Below are 14,167 nucleotides of genomic sequence, written 5' to 3'. Positions count from 1 at the left end.
TACAAAAGTAGATACATATTTCATCTTTATAGATCAGTACTCAAATTATATTCTATTATGGCTGCTGCATTTCTTGTCCAATTGGTATTTAGTTATTAGTGCGTGAGTCGCATTTTTTTACATACATCATACCCTGCAGTTGTCTTATTTACAGGCGGTTTTAGTGTGACTTTGTCTAGAATGACCGACTAATGCCATTGCCAGTTGCATATAATTTGCCAAATTTTAATCATTTGTTATCGGAATCGAATCAAATTTGATCTAATTGACAAGATTTGTCTTGGATACGTGTGCCCTACAAGACTAATGAATAATAATTAATAACTTTTTACTGACATCAAAATAAACACCACAATAACCAAATCTGCTCAAACAGATGCGGGAAAGGAGGTGGCTTTGAGCCATTTATTAGGTGAACTTGTAATTATTTTTAACGGAAAATGGGTCATTTGTCAAAATATTTTTAAAACATGGTTCAAATGGACGAGTAAAAATTATTATGAGTGAAATGGACATCAAAAAAATAGTAAGGATGAAACTGGATTCATCCTGACTTAAACTTAAAAAATAACAACGATGAAACTGGATGCATCCTGATGTAAATTAAAAATAAGAAAAAGTATTTGAAAATGGGTAGGATGAAACTGTTTACATCCTGACTATTTTTAAATTTTGTCCATTTAAACAGTATCAAAATCTAAATGTCCTTTTCACCCAGGAATTGTTGATTTTGGTCTTTTTAACCAATTTTGTGTATTTTTAACTATTCGTTTCAGATTTAGATTTAAGATTATCCCGTTTGGCTTCTATTAGTTATTGCCGTTGTTTTTTCTTCTTTCCCAGTCTACGAAGTCTCCCGTTCTTCGTTAAGTACAAAAGAACAAAGTAGGGATTTTGAGTTCTATTAAAACATGTTTAATTTCTTCTTATACTTATCTGAAATACGAATTTTCTTGTGTGACATAAATCAAGAAGCATTGTGGAGATTGAGTCGAAAGTTATTATTGAGAACAAATATTTCTCGGTTTTCATATTTTAAGTTGCCCTATTTTCCAATGTATTGATTTTCTACTGCCAGCTGGGTTGCACGCATACGAAAAAATTGGTGAAGCATCCGCGTCTGACAAGTGAGGTGAACAGGATGCGCATACTCCGAGTGTCAGACGTTCCCTTGTGAATCATGTTAAGCGATATTTATTACATTTTAAACTTACATATAACATCAAACTACATTTTAATAAGCGATAACAATAACATCAAACTACATCAGATCCAGTGACATTATCTCTATAGAGTTCATGGCATTCAAAATGCTTAAACTCTCTTCCGTTTTCTTCAATAAACTTGGTATGAGCAATGTTTTTTCTGTAAAACAGATAAACAATAAGTTAGTTAAGATATTATGATGTTTATCAGTGAGGACAAAGGTATTAAGATACTCACCAGTTCTTCGTTGGATAATCCAGAAATTGGTACGGTGAACTATCCACAAAACTTCTGTATAATGTATGACATCATTAGTGATGAATGAAAATCTTAGTTCTAGGCTCTTACTGTTTCTTATGGTTTCGTTCCGCCACGCTACAAAACATTCCAATACTCTTAGTTTCCCAGAAATAATCACTGTTCATTGGTCTCTTCATACGATGTAACCAACATCGAACAAGAGTAACATATTCTTCCATTGTAAAGACCGGGAGAGGCATTCTAGTGCAGTACATCAATGCTTGAGATGAACCATTTTTAAGAATGTTGAAACGAGCTTCGTGAAGAAAAGATTTACCGTGAGCTTCCTCCCAATTATCATGAGATGTTTGGGTCACTTCAGCTTCAGTTACACCGATGAACTTTTCTCGATCAATTTCCCTTACAAGAGCAAGAAATGGCTTGACTGCAAACCTAATTTATGGAAAACGATCATACACTCGACGAGCATCTCGGTTTCCCAATTTCCCCGTCAGTAAGATGAACATTGTAAAAATGTTATCCCGGAAAAAAATGTCCTGATAGCCCATACCAAGAATTACCCTATGCAAAGTAGGATTTGCATATAGTTAAATCCTCTTCTTCAGTAAACTTAGGACCACAAATTCTAACAAACATTTCTGCAGAGTGAGAGAGATTAAGAGTTTTAGAAAGAAATAATAAGAAGAAGACGTAAATTTGGAGATGAGAAGAGTGGAATTTATAGGGTGAGAAAGAAAATAAAGTCGTTGGAAATGTAGTCGTTGGCGGTCAAAAGCAAAACCGCGCGACTTTACTTTGACCACCCATCTGAATTACCAATGGCTATTTCTTTTTCTTTTTTTTTGTTATAAATACAACACTAGGTTTGATTCTTAACCAAACCAACAAATTTTTTTCTTAGACAACAACATCCACCATGTTTTCTAAAGGTAAAGAGAAGCAAATATTATGTGTCGGAGCAAAAGAGGTTTGTCCATTATGTTTCATGGATAACCAAAGTCTTATGCAATGCCCTTAGAGGTATTCAAAGTGTCCGCGGGAAGGTTTTTCACGCATCAGAATGATGATTGAATCACAACCAAAAAAGCTCAGGTATTTGCAATGTCAAGATCCCAACTGTCCAGAGGAACCACATATGCTAGATGATGCTATGAAGGTTAAAGAAGAAGAAGAAAATTTTGCAACACTCTACAAAAACATCAAACTTAAATCCAAACTGAAGAAGAATTTATTACACCAAGAGAATTATAGAGATGAAGAAGACATATCAATGGATTATGGAGATCACGGATACAAACATTGTCCACAGACAATCAATGGATGCTCAAAGCCCGATTGCAGTTTTTTTATGCATTTGTGCACTTCTACCGAAGAAGACATATATGGAAGGAATTTCTGGAAATGTCCTTGGTGTTTTTTGGTGGAGTGGGCTGATTAAATTTGAAGGACAAATCGATTCACTATGGTATTATGTTATTTAGTTTGGTGTTTATTTTGTGTTATGATTATCTAAACCAAACATGTGGATGTCTTCACATTTGCACCATCAATATTATAACTAATTTAAACCTTTCTTATAAATAAAAACATACTACATTGGATTAAACAACTATATCATACATGAGAATAAAGGAAATACATTAAATTAAAACATCTACTACATATGTGTCAATTCTCGTCCTCATTTAATGGCTGGGTGGTGGAATTCCTAGGGCGATGTAGGGATCAAATTTTTTGAGCACCCTAAGATTGTTGAAACAAGCCTGGAAGTCGAAAGGTCCGCCGTGAGATACTTCCCACATCGCTAGTTTTTAGGGTTCCACTTCATTTACAGCTTCACTGTCGAGTTTATTTTTGTGATTGTGCACTAGTACAACTACGAATTCCGATACATGACGACTAAGTACAGTAAAACGATGCGATAATTCGCCAGAATCACTCCCATAAATGTTCCCGTTTCAGCGATGAACATTCGCCTGAATCACTTCCATTAATGAACAGGATAATGTTCTTACACACTAAATAAGTAATGATTAAACCCTACAACCAACGGATAGATAGCGAATACGTGCTATTATATATCCCAGAGGTTCTCTACTAACTAATTAGGGAAACAATTATGATGACACCACAGAAAGGACTAGAGGCAGACAGGGTGCCCATAAGGACTCAGATGGACCATGACATTGCCTTCCCCTAAACAGAATCCTTTTCCTCAAGGTCATTCATATCCTTCTTCGATTAATAGCCAAATATAAAAATATCGGTATTTAAGAAAATATCTCATAGAAGATTTCCATAATGGGTAATTTGTCCCATTAAATCTTGGTGGTACGTTAACTAAATCAGCCATTATATTCACTTCGTATAGGTTGGATCGCACCAAATACAGATTGTTAGATCTTTTCGTGTTTTCCTGCTCTGATACCAATTGAAAAAACGAGGGTACCCAAATATACCACAATTTTTTTGTTTCAACCTATAAGTCCTCTTACCAAGTGTGATCGTCTATATATGGACAAAGTCGAGACAATACAACAACTTCGGTATTCACACTTTGTGTGATCGTATATGGATATGGGATCGAGACAATACAACAATCAAAGTGTGATACTTTATTATAATACAAATTATAATGCGGAAATCAAAGTAAAAGACACAGCAAGATTTTTTAACGAGGAAACTGCAAATGCAGAAAAACTCCAGGACCTAGTCCAGATTTGAATACTCTCAGAATTAAGCCGCTATACAAAATATAAACCAACTTCGTACAGTTGAGACCAAGCATACTAACCCTAGCTACTTAGTTCCCTCAGTATCCCTGCGCTTCCGACTTCAAGAGTCACGCACGGGTGCAATTCCTTTGGATCGTATTCCAAACAGTAAAGGAACAACAAATACGTTTGGTAACAACTCCTTAGATTCTTTTTCAAGATAAAGATATCTTAAGCCATACACAAAGGATCTTCCGTTTAATCAAATAAACTCCTTTGCCTGGTTAGATCAATCTAACTTTAACAATCGAAATAATCGAGTCTAGATTTGCAATCAATCAATATAGATCTCAAAGAGAAACTATAAAATGATGCCGATCCCACACAACTAATCAATCGAGCAAATCTGATCCCACACAAGATAGGAAAACCAATAAGAAATCTTCTTCATCTTCAAATCTTATTTAATCTTCAATAACCTGCACAACACCACTTGAATCTCTTGTGATCAATCACACACATAAGGGAGTATGTTAACAATGGATTATTGATGGCTCTCTAAAAGAGTCACAGAAATGATTCCTGCAAGTGCACAGGGTCTAGTGTATAGAACAGGGCAAGCAGGGTTTGTCCACAGGGACAAGGTGGGCAAATATTTGCTATTTTTAGTTTCTTGCTTCTTTTGCTAACTTGTTCTTAGGGGCAGTGAACAATGAGGTTGTGTGGTGTTATTAACACCACAGTGGACAATTGATGGGCTATAAAGACAGCAATGGAACAAGAGAAAAAAAATTAAGGAAAACAGAAAAATAAAAGTGGACAGTGAAGGTGGATGAGTGAAGATGTTATGGATGGAATAGGTGAGAACTAGGGGTTTGAATCCACCTTAACTTCTACAATGTATTCTCCTATAGAAAGTTAAACCCAACTCAACTATGATATGATTCCAAAGCACTAATTGTCTGATTAAGGCACAACTAGTCAAAAGCTTATCTATCTAGCATGAGTTGCAATTTATCAACAGCTTATGCATCTAACTACAATGCATACATGGCATGCAATGTTAAAGTAAGGTGATGACGAACCAAGTTCAAGTAATTCCTAAACTGGTTTAACATTCAAGAGCAATATGACAATGTACTACACAGCAGAGATTAAAGATTCATCCATTCCCTAGCAAGTAAAGCTAGAACATGTTAGACATTGATATTGAAATTGAAACACTAAACATTCAAGAACAACTTATACTAACAGTGGATTGAAAATTATAATTGCAAAACAAAAGGAAACCTAAAATTATTCTACTGATGCTCTGGTTAATCCAGGCATGCCTCTACATCACACCCAATATCCCCTTTTATACATGCAACATCAAAATATCAAAATCCCCAAAAATTAGGGTTTCACCTAAATCGAAATTAAATCATACCTACTTTCTGAAAACACTCAATAACGTCGACCCATTCTTCTATTGCGTCTTCTGTGTCTTCCCATGCCTTTAATTTGTCCATTGATGCCTACCAACTATTCTCTCCAATTTCACACACAAACGGCTAGGGTTTGGGGCGATGTGAAATTGAAAAGGCTAGTTGAGAGACATAGAGGTGATGATGGACTTAGGGTTGGTGGTAAGTGGAGTTAGTGGTGGTTGTGGTAGTGGCAGAGAGTTGGTGGCGGAGCAGGTGGTGGAAAAGGTGGTGGTATGGCGTCTGTAGAGGAATGGAGAAGATGGAGTCGATGGAAAGAAGGAGGGGAGTGTTTGGCGATGGGTATAGGGTTAGGTTGCTCGAGTGTGAGGCGGGCTCATCAGATTTCGATGTTAGGCGAGTGATAGGCGTTTGATCGATACATCTGAAATGCATCCAACGATAAGATGGAACATAGCCTTCAGCGACCGTCGGATGAAGAGATACAACGAAACTAACGGCGTGAGATGGAGTTAGGTGTTGTAGTGTTGGGCAGGAAATTCAGACTTTGATGCACGAAGAGGAGGCGACCGTTGGATGATGATATGGATCCAATCTGACGGCTACATGAGAAGTGAGTTATGGATTTGGGTTTTGGTTTGGGAGATAAGTTGGGCTTGGGATAATTCTGAGCCCATTTCTTCTTTAAGAACAATTTCTTCCTCTTCAAGCCCACTTCTAGCCTTTTGGTCTTGTGCACAACATTCTTCGCGGCTTCCTTGTGTAATTCCTCCCGGCTTTTCACCATTCTTCAGCTCTTTTCCGCTCCGCAAGTTATCCAGACTTTATTTATTACCTAAAAATGCAAAATTAAGTAAGAAAAATATTTATTCTTGAAAACAATGAAAATACAGAATATGGGATAAAATGTAGAATTAATGCACAAAAGATGAGTTAAATGCCAAGAAAAATATATAGAAATATGCACTTTTTAGCACTCATCAATTATCACAAGATGTTTTTAGATCTAACAACAGTTTTAAAAATCATGTCGATACTTCGATCTAGTTTAAGTGAATCTTATATCAAAAGAGAAGTTTCTCAAGAATAAACAAACTAGGTGAAATCAAAGTTTCAACAACCGTTACTCAATCAAATTAGTCGAAAACTAATAACACTGTAATTATCTAGTTTCCCACCAACGGTAGTCGTAGAGCTTCTTGATCCCATAAAAGTCTTTAAAAGCGCGGTAGTAAGAAATTTCACATAATTAGGATACTTTCCTCTCCGAATAGACGGCTCCACTAGAAACAACAAGAAATGAAATTTTCCTGGCTCTGAGGATGTTTGATAGAAATGCGTACTTAGGTATTTATAGACCAAGGATGTTTGGACATCAAGGAATTTCAAAAACCGAAAATACTCTCAAGATATGCAATGAATGGCAAAATTCGGTTTTCATAATTCCAATAAAAGCTTGTCCAATATTTTCGAAATCTCTCAATAGAAAATCTCAAATTAGTAAATGCACATTACTAATTTTTATTCTCTAGAGATATGCATTTAATTTCTGGTAATTAAAGCATATAAAACCAAAAACCTTAATTCAAGTATTCTCAATTTATTTCGGCACAAGATTACCTTGAGTACTAAGGAATATCTTTGCACAATAAATGATAAGAGTTACTGATCGTGTTCAAAGTATGTTAACATCTTTTCACTGTAAATCCTTATTTCATATTTACATGGATTTACATTCTTGGAATCGGTTATACCACACTTCCAAACAAGTTTAGAATTGGTTTCCCTATATTCCAAGACAACTATGTGATTGATCAAATACCAAATCACATACATGGGTTCAATCGGTGCTACCAATCACTAGGATCGGTTATACCTCAATATGGAAATACTTGTGATCGATCACACCAGTTACCAGGTTCGGTTACACCAATTAGCAGGACCGGTTACACCAATTATAAGGATCGATTGCACATACTCATGATCGGTCACACCAATTACTAGGATCGGTCACACCAATTACAAGGATCGATCATACCAACATATGGTGATTACTTAGGATCGGTTACACCAATTAATAAAAACCAGTCATACCAAATCATAAGTCATGCATTGTGATTAGTTATACCAAGATACATAACATAAGTTAAGATCGGTTCTACCATCTGACACATATTGGTCATCCAAAGATTTGCAATAAATAGCCGGACCAATAATCCTAATGATTTCCTTTTCGATTTATAGAACAAGTTCATGAATGTAATTCCTTTAAACAAATGTAAAACATTGTTTACTAGGATGAAATCTTCACCATAACCCATTCACATAATCATAACAATATATACAAGATTATGTCAATGTCATATCTACGAAGTTCAAAAGATAAGCATTATACTTCGTAGTCTAATTCCCTAATACTATGATCATATTATTATGATCATGTCACATCACTAGAGTATTATACAATATATGCAGTCTATACAGCTTCGCAGTTATGTTTTCAATATAGCACGACTTGAAAGATACGTTAGGGATGAAACAGTTCAAGTCAATATTACTAACTTCAAGTGGAATTAAAGATGATGTCGTCGTTGTAGTTCTCTACTTCTTCACATTCTTCAGGTCTTCGGAGTAATACTTGTATGTCTCAACATTCTTAGACTTTCTAGTCTAACCTAAAGGAAGTTGACTTTAGTATTTAACCAAGAGACTTTAGATGAGTATTGACACACTGAAATATGACAACCAAACTTGACATACCAATGCTTGGTGAGTTCAACCGAGCTATGCTCTAACAACAACTACAGAGAAAATAGTTGGATCTGGCTTCATGAATCCCAAATGAAGTCTTCAATTCGTTAACCTAATAATGGTTTTGGAAAAACCTAGGATAAAGGAGTATCGACTCTAGTTTACAACTAAGACACAGTAAGTGCCTGGATTAGGTTTTATAGTTGCTAGAGTTTTCCCTTATGTAGTCTTTCAAATCAGGATTGCTTACAATCAAAGCTAAGATAGCTTAGTAACAAAATATTCAATATTCACCGTTCGATGAACTCATGATTTGATATTCAAGCTAAGTCTGTGTAGTGTCTCCTAAGCTAGCAGCTGACTAAACCAAGAGATTAACTAAATAAAGAGGCACTAAGAATCTAAATTATAAACTTAAGCATTCAATTAAGAAATCTGCTTCAAAACTTGGCCCAAAAACTAGCCCTGCTCTGAAATATATAAATACAAGAACTCCTCTAAAATGATACATATACATTAGTGTTCTGGTTTGCAAATAAAATATAAACACAAATCAAAAATAGCGGAAGTTATCTAACTATCGTTATTAACTCCTCGAAGCTTTCATCGCCACGTGCACTTCTTGATCTGTCTCTCAAACTGAAAGTGGAAATGGGTGAGCATATCATCCCTAAAAGGGGTGCCCAGTAAGAATAACATATAATTTTTAAGTAAACATCGACATGATCTGGAAAAAGATACATGTTTTCCTAAACATTAAAAGACAACCAACTCACTGAATTAACCAACATGTATATGGAACTAACTCCTTCTTTATTTCTGTGGTGACATTTACACACCGGATTGGTGACAATTACACACCAACCATTATTTCTGCGGTGACATTTACACACCGTAATACTGGTGACAATTAACACTTAGCTAGTTTGTGGGTGAATGTACACACACGTAATATTGGTGATAATTACACACCTAGATACTCTGGGTGACAATTACACACCCAAATGTGCATGAAAGTATAAATGAAGGAGCGTATCATATATACCACATAAGGAAATTCTTATTTCCCAAAAATTCATAAAGACGAATCAAACATTACCGTTCCTTTTCAAACAATGGAAAGATTAAAAGAAATAACAGAACTGTCGGAATTCAAATTAAACAATGCATGGAATGCATAAACGAACAATGCATGAGTTTGTTAAACATAAACTTTTGTAAAAGAAACAACAATGGTTACAAAAGAGTTAAATGAATCCCACCTCTTTTAATGACAAGCCACACCTACCTCGAGATCCACGATCCACTGGTTCATCCTTTGAATCGATCGTTGTTAATAACTAACTGTTAATCACACAAGAAGTCTAAGAATCTAACCAAAATGGCTCATACAATAATCATATAGTTCTATCTAATGGTTCTAGGCCCATTTATGGTTCTACAACTTTTCATTAACTATCTTTAGCATAACTGAGATTTACTAATTCAATTGGATTGATTCTATAGTCCATTAGCTAAGTATTATGAATCTCTATATAACTTGTAGAGGAAGCCAAAGGCTAAATCAGACCATAAGAGCAATTCCTATGGCAATGGCCAAACACGAAAATTTGTTCAGCCAGGTGGATGGCCAAACTCGGTTTTCCACTATGGGAAAACACTGAGCGTTAGAACAATAGGCGCGCGACCTAGATGAAAACGCTGGCGCTCGATGGCAGAACATTGGCGTCCAACACAAAAACGCTGGCGATAGGCAGAGGGACGCTCCGTCACTAGGGATATCACCAGAGTTTTTGATGCTGACGCCAACGTATAGTTTTTAAATTTTCGAATTTTACTTTTTCCCTTTATAAATTACCATCATCTTCCAACAATTTACTCACACCAAAATTCACCTGAATTTTCTCTTCTAAAAATGGTTGAAAAGGCGATCACACTTTTTTGCGATGCAAAACTTGAAGCTGTTGTTTCTAAGATATGTGGGAGTTTTAAATATATTGAAAATTGTAAAAGGGAAGTGCAAGTTTTAGAAGTTGCTCCAATAAAATGTTCCTCTAAAAGGAAAAGAAGAGCTCCGGTTTTGAAAGTTAACAACAAAAAATTCAAAAAAAAAAGTGAAACTGTCAAAGAGCGCGTCGAATGGAAAATACGTCAAATGAAGATAAACAGGAGGCCAAAAATTGTACTTGATTTTTATTGAAGTTTTTATCAAAGTCTTATGTAATGTCCTTGGATGTATTCAAAGTGTCCGCAAGATGGTTGTTCACGAATCAGAATGGTGATTGAATCATAACCGGAAAAGCTCAGGTATTTGCAATGTCAAGATCTCAATTGTCCATAGGAACCACATATGCTAGATGATGCTATGAAGATTAAAAAACAAGAAGAAGAAAAGATCGCAACACTCTGGAAAAACTTCAAACTTAAAGCAAAATTGAAGAAGGAGTTATTACACTACAAACATTGTGGATATGGAGATCACGAATACAAACATGGTCCACAGAGAATCATTTCATGCTCAAAGCCCGGTTGCAGGACTTTTATGCATTTGCGGACTTCTTCTGAAGAAGACACATATGGAAGGCATTTCTGGGAATGTCCCAGGTGTTATTTGGTGGAGTGGGCTGATTGAAGTTGTAGGACAAATCGATTCACTATGGTATTATGTTATTTAATTTGTTGTTTATTCTGTGTTATTGCGATTATCTAAAACCATCAATATCAAGTAATTTATGTTTTTCTTCGATTAAACATTTCACCATCAATTTCATAAATAAAAACATACTGCATTGAACAACCACATCATACATGAAAATAAAAGAACATTAAATTAAAACAACAACTACATATGTGTCAATTCTCTTCGGGTGGTGGAATTCCTAGGGCGATGTAGGGATCGTATCTGTTGAGTACCCTAAGAATGTTGAAACAAGAATGGAAGTCGAAAGGACAACCGCGGTGAGATTTTGGCCACATCGCTAGAGTTCTGGGCAACACTTCATGTTCGGCTTCACCATTGAGCTTATTTTGGTGATTCTCCATTAGTTGGGCGACGAGCTCCAATACATTCATACTAATTACATTAAAACGATGCTGCAATCCATGAGAAGCACGCCCATGGATGTTCCCAGTTTCAGCGGTAAACATTCTGAAAACTCTCCCAGAAAGTCAACGTTGAATCGACTATATTACACATGACAGCATCTTGTGTGTGAAAAACAAAGGCTCTACAAATAGCTAAATCCTCTTGTTGAGTGAATCTAACAACACGAACTCTTGGAGGCATTTTTGTAGATGATTTGAGAGAGAAGAATTTGTAGAATGTGTGAATTTAGAGTTGAAATGAGGAGTATTTATAAAATTAAAAAAATGTAGTCGTTGGATCACCAGATTATTCAGCCGTTCAGATGGAGCCGTTGGCGCCATTCAGCCAGACGTTGGCGTTTACGAAGATGTCGCCGGCGCTTTACATTAGAACGCGCGTTTTGTTTGAAAACTCAGGCGTCAGCCTTGCTGTCGCCAGCGCAATTAGCCATGTCGCGCGTCCTTGCAACAGACGCGCGTCTGACGGTGCGACTCGATGTTCAAATGAACAGATCTGTTCATTTGAACATCTGTTTTCTTGATTTGTTCATCCCATAATGGGATCAAAATGAACAAACTTAGAGTTTGTTTATCCCATAGGAACTGCTCTAAAGGTCCAATACATCAAAATAGAAAAACTAAACCTAAGCTCGAGTCCACTAAACAAGCCCATTATACAAGGCCTAGTCCACTAGGGTCAACTAACGGTCTCTAACAGAAAATGTTTGGTCTAACAAGGTTAGCTAACAGTCAACGTTAATCAGGTCAGGTCAGGTCAGGTCAGGTCAGGTCAGGTCAAGTCCTGGTCTACTGAGTCAAACCAACTCAACTCTGGTTAACAAGGGTAACTCGACTCAGCCAGATTGACTGAGCCAGACACATGGTTAAGTCAGCTAAACTGACCGGGCTGATTAACAGGCAAAACTTAAGAACAAAATTTCGTACAATTTTAATTAAACAACTTCAAATCTAATTACAAACACCAATACAGCTTACCTGCAATTGCAGTTCCAAGCTTTCATTCTTCTTACATACTATCAACTCTATATTTAATCATCTAACCTCTCTTCAGTCTACAACATCATACAATTTTCAATTCTCATATCCCTTAGCTCAACCACAACTCTCATAGCATTAGCACATTCCTATGAACTGTAATACCATCTCAGTTCCATCACCTAATACATTTTAAATACTAAATTCATCTCATACTTCTTGATCCACTAATCTTACCTCCAACTACAACTTCTAAAACCTGAAATTCAACTCCCTTAACATCTCCAAGACCCTGTACTTACCATACCAACATCACCTGCACCCCATCTGTACAAGTTCATACATCACCTAATTCATCCATCCATCTTTATCTATAATTCTCACTGCATCAACAACCACTAACACCACCAGTGTCCATTATGCTGTGATTCACAAGAATAGCAACACTAGCTTGTAACAATATCAACTCTTCTTCCGTCACCACTCTTCAGTTCATCTTCTCAATCTGTAATTTCAGAACATAACAACTCCAATTGTGAAACACATGAACTTCAATTTAAACAACACATTCATCATAATCAAAACTTTTGCTTTCATCCTTATTTGTATAAACCATTCGACCAACTGAATCTACTCAATCACATACAAACTAAACAATTCAACTTCAAACAGTGAAATTAAGCAATAAAGAGGCTTACCCAACAATAGTCTTTCCTGAATTGTTGTTCCACCACCCACTGATGCTGAAACCATAATTCCTATCTCCCCTGAGTTTGAAACAGCCTTTGATGCAACTCCACCATCACCAATTATTCTCTGATATTAGTCTTCTATTCTCAATCTCAAATAAAAACCTTAAGTCTTCATTATCACCATCAACCCTCATATAAACCCTAGATCAATTTTTAATCCCCAATTCGAGTTTATAACATCCATTCAGCTCCTCAATTCAACCAAACCCATCTCTAATCTGTCACTTAAATCCTCAATTTCATCTTCCTCATCAAAAATCTTCCATTGAATTCCAAAACCCTAACCCTAACTCTTCGATTCATCACTGAAACAACTTAAATACTTCAATTCGACTACAACCCTTCTGTTCTTCACCTAACCGCAACCCAATTCACCTTTCAAACCCATACCAAACCCTAATCTCACAACCACGGTTCTCTTTCTTTGATCTCTGCAATTTCTCGATTACTTATTAATTCCTCTATCAAAAACATTACCACAATCTAATTCTTCATCTCTCGAGTCTCATCAATAACTCCAAAACAAAAACCCAATCTTCCGATTCACAACAGCATCAAAAACTTCTCCTCCCAATCTAAATAATCCATAACAACAACCCCTACCTCTAAGATTCAACAACCGCCATATTTCTAAAATTACTTGCATCAACTCTAAGCTCAAAATCACCGAACTGAAGAACAACAGAGAGAAAGGAGAAAGAACAGAAGAAAAAGAAGAGAAGAATAGGAAAGAAGAAAAGAGAAGGAGAAGAAAAGAAAAGAAAAAGACTTTCTCAATCGAACGGTTTAGAGATAAGACCAACGGAGAATACTGCTACACCCACTTGATTGATAAGGGCAGCCCAGGTCGGCTAATTAGTAAAAGATTATTTTTCCCTTCATACCTATCTGGTAATTTCTTCTACTTCCGGCATCCAAATGACACGTCCGAGCAGTCCATTCCGCGTAACTTTTAGAGATCTATCTAACGATACTA

The 14,167-nt window shown here is 36.2% G+C and overlaps 1 long non-coding RNA gene across 1 annotated transcript; it reads right to left on the bottom strand.

The window, feature by feature from the left end:
• Positions 1 to 12,368: 12,368 nt before the first annotated feature.
• On the bottom strand, positions 12,369 to 13,934 carry LOC113320088. The gene is made up of 2 exons (XR_003345905.1): positions 13,138 to 13,934; positions 12,369 to 12,944 (listed from the first exon to the last, which is right to left on the bottom strand). It is a non-coding gene; the product is annotated as an uncharacterized LOC113320088 (long non-coding RNA).
• Positions 13,935 to 14,167: the final 233 nt, after the last annotated feature.

Source organism: Papaver somniferum, chromosome 11, assembly GCF_003573695.1.
Source record: "Papaver somniferum cultivar HN1 chromosome 11, ASM357369v1, whole genome shotgun sequence".
Classification (NCBI taxonomy): domain Eukaryota; kingdom Viridiplantae; phylum Streptophyta; class Magnoliopsida; order Ranunculales; family Papaveraceae; genus Papaver; species Papaver somniferum.
This window is presented reverse-complemented; position numbering and strand designations above follow the sequence as displayed.